The following is a 4,115-nucleotide window of genomic DNA, read 5'->3' on the forward strand; positions in this document are numbered from 1 at the left end:
GCCAGTGTCTCTTTTGATTGGCTCAGGACTTCATGAACTCTCAAAATGGATCTCTCATGATAGCTTCCCTCATTTTGGGGTTTTTTAAAGACTGACTCTCCCATCACTATTTCAAGTGCCTTCATAAGAAATGTTTAATACAAATGTGCCATATAATAACACTGGTTTTTTTGTGAAACTAAATAGGTATATTACTGAAATGAATATTGACTTAGTTTAGTCAATTATTCAATGGATCAAATGCTTTCAGAAGTTTAAAATGATTTGCCGTTTTAAGTCTTAATGTAGTGCTTGCTCTTCGATTCTGTTAAAGATTCCCATCTGCTTCTAACTTTATGGAATTTTAGGAACAGAAATGTAATTTAAATAAATTATATCTAAAAATAATGGAAAGAAAGCTCCCATGATAATTTTTTTGTCTAAAATCCATTGCTACAGAAATAAAAGAAATCTTAACTGTACGCAGAGCTGTTGCTGTGATATACTTGGGGTTTTGCTTCCATCTAGTGGAAGATATTTGTGTTTAAAGTAGGATTGCATTTGATAGGTGAGATATTGCAGAACATTTTTCAACAGCCCCTAAAAGTCGTATTGTTTCGTATCTTGAAAATGTTGCACATTTAATCATTTCTAATTTGTGGCAAGAATTTGTGAGGGTACCATATATAAGTGATGCATTTCATATATATATATTTTTTTACGAGAACCCAAACACTCAAACCACAGAGCACTGGAAAATGAGTACAGATGTATGGGAACACGTGGGAGTTCTCTCTATGCTTGCTTTCGCTGTTTCCATGTCCAAGGGGTTGGACTATGACTGTGAACATCAATAGCCATAAAAGTTTCAGTACTTTTTTCTGCTGTAAGCATTGCATTTTTTTTAAGGGAAAGTTTGACGTCCATCAAAACGCTAGTAGTCTGCAATTACATTTCTTTCATCTTCGTTTTGCTGTGAAACTGCTCTGCACATCCAAAGCACACAATGGCGGTCTAAAGCAAACACAGCTGTTTTGCGATCTGTGCACAGCCGTGTGAAATATGCACTTTTTGCTGAATTCTTTCGTGTTTGGACTTCGCCTCCCATCAACACCTCTGCAGATGCTTGTCGCTCAGCCTTGTACAGAGTCAGTGTTTCTCCACTGTCATTTCCTGCTTGGAAAGTACCGGTAGCAAAAAGCTGTCCTGAAAGTCTGCTGCATCATACCCAAAATTATGAGCTCGTAACACGCTGTACCGGCTGCTAGCATCTCTAACCTCTGCCATATACTATGGGCGCCATGTCAAACTGGGCACTTAAAATAAAGGAAAAGGCAAGCAAGATTCGAGCCCTTATGGTCCAGTAGTGAAGGCAAGGTCTCTGCTGCTTTGACTGCTGGGAACTGGGGGAGGGGGGGGTGGGGGTGGGGGGTAGACTGGCGCTTGTTTAACTTGCTCAAGCTGCAGTACGGACGTATAAACTGAAGACACAGTGCTTCTCCTGTCTGGCTGAGCATACACTGAACTTCCTTGCAATTCCCACAGTGGAAGTAAAGAGCGCTGGCTCCCCCTCGTCCGTTATTTAAAAAACACTAAAGAAGCGCAGGAAGCGAGCTGAGCGGCTGACCTCGACGACCTGCGACACACTCACACATGCGAGCGACCGAGAATGGTAAATAAGTCAGTGGGAATACCAAAACAAAAAAACCAGACTAAACTCAGAAGCTCAGACGGGATCTTTGAAACTCATTTCACATCGTAAAAGGCTCGGCAGAACAGCTCCCCGCCCTCCACCCCTCGCTGAATTACCCTACATCCGTACATCGAATACAGGTCACATACAGAAACACACAAGGAACTCCTGATAAGTTCATATTAAAGCCAGGAGACTGTCCACACAGCAAGTTTGAACAACAAGGCGGTGAGGATAAATTAAGCACGAAAAGCAGCATCAAGACAAGCGCCCCCCCCCCCCCCCCCCCCCCCCCTCGTGCTAAACACACAAGCTCAGGCTAGTACACTCTGCCACACTTGCCAACTTGTCCTTTATGCTTAAAGGCTGCGGGTTGAGCTCTTAATCATACTTAAGTAATGGCTCTGGACACTTAACTTCCTGCCTAGAAAACAACAGCCCCTGAAACAAACACTCAAATTGTTCCACTTGATGACTGCAACCCAGCAGCTTAATGCCATATGTTTTGGTATTTTAAGTTGTGATCTTAACAAACAAATGGACAACAGCCAAAGCGGGTGCTGGTCTGCCCTATTGCCTCACTGTTAGAAGCCAGAGTCCTTAAGGAACACAATAAATTAACTGCTTGTCTGTCATATTAACAAAGTTGGGCAGGATTACAACCCAGAACTCTTGGCACTGTAAACAGGAAAAATAATCCCTTCCTGTCCTGGGGGTCATGAAATTTTAAAAACAACTTGTACTGCAGATGGTAGATTGTTCTTGCAGAGTCTTAATTAAAACAGAAACCTGCAAGGTTCAAGACAAAATGCTCCCCAACCTGGACATTTTTAGGCCAAACATCATGAATGGAAGAATCTTTAATTTGAGTTTTTAAGTTCATATATCTTAAAGACTTTAACAACAAATTTTAAATTTTAACTGATATCCTCTGTTGGAAATAGTACTGAACCTAACTTAGGTTGAATCCTGCGTAGCCTTACGTTTCATTTGTGACATTTTCGTCGGAATGTTCTATGCAGTGTTATGCTCCACAATTGGAACAATAGGTTCATTGTGTTTCTCTTGCAGTTATTTACCTGTTTAGTTCACCTTGCCTGTCCTTCTGTCCTAACATTCTATTTCACCCTTGTTTACTGTGCACTATTCTGTTTTTATTTTTGTCTCTTACAGCAAGCCCTTGAAAATAAGGATATTCTATTAGAAGAGGCTTATCCTGCCCAGGACATTTGACATAAACAAAATGTACAGACCAAGAAGTGTTATGTCAGGATACACACCAAATGTGTTTAAATCAATGTATTACTCTTGGAGCACTTGTGCCTCAGTATATACAATCTCAACAAAAACACGCATACAATCAGGTAATATGGATACAATGAGGTATTTCCCAAGGCTTAAGTGTAGAATCTCAATTCAGTAACGGCACTGCACGTTGGACAACTCTCTGCGACACTTCCATTATGCTTGTCTAGGTCACATACTTCAGCACTTCACTAACATTTACAATGGGATTATAAGAGAAAGCGGTGATACGTACTACATTGACCGTCTTCTGCAAATAATACTGAATAGAGAATAAGAATACTTAATGATGAGCACTGACTCATTTGGCCAAATTGGGTCTTACGAAAAAATATCATATTGGCAAAGCCCTGCTCTGCTCTGTTTTTTCAGCTGTGCAACTGGTAGCCCGCAATTCAGTCACCATGTGACCTGGTGGCTGCTCTTTCTGAATAAATAACAAGCTAATTGCCGATGACAAAGCTGTTATTAAGACCAATCGCAATGCGTTTGATGCAAATGAACAAATTACTGCTTTGAATGAATGCAGCGTCATAACAAGTCCTTCTGCAGACAAAGCAACTAATCGCAAAACAAGCTGGGGCTGTGATATCCAGCTGGTGCAAATGCACCACATCCCTATTAGTAAAAAGACTAATTGAGATGATTCCCATTACCTGAATTAAGGGGTCTGTAATGGCTGTTCAGCAGGTGACCTGATGAAGAGCTCTCAGAATCTTTCTGCTGGGTGACTGAATTACAGGCCTTTGAAAGTCTTGCAGTAAACTGGCCTATCCTAGACATAAATAGGCGTTATCCTGTACACAAATGACTTGCCGCGGATAATGTTTTTTTTTTTAATGGATACGCAAAAGCAGAGGAGTATTTCCACAGTTGCAGCACTGTACTGAATTTAAACCAAAAATAAGAGGGAACAGGAAAACAGCTAACTAACAGATTGCATAACATTAGCAGAATGTTGTGTACAGTGCTCTTAGAAAAATACACAAACTAGGCTATTGCTTAGGTAAAAAAAAAAAACAAGTTTCTATAAACACTATTTTGAAATCAAATACTTGTTCATAAAATTAAATACAAAACAATTTTTTTGCTACAAAAGAATGAGTTCCTTTTTTTTTTTTTGCAAAAGAGCATATAC

Source organism: Anguilla anguilla, chromosome 7, assembly GCF_013347855.1.
Source record: "Anguilla anguilla isolate fAngAng1 chromosome 7, fAngAng1.pri, whole genome shotgun sequence".
Classification (NCBI taxonomy): domain Eukaryota; kingdom Metazoa; phylum Chordata; class Actinopteri; order Anguilliformes; family Anguillidae; genus Anguilla; species Anguilla anguilla.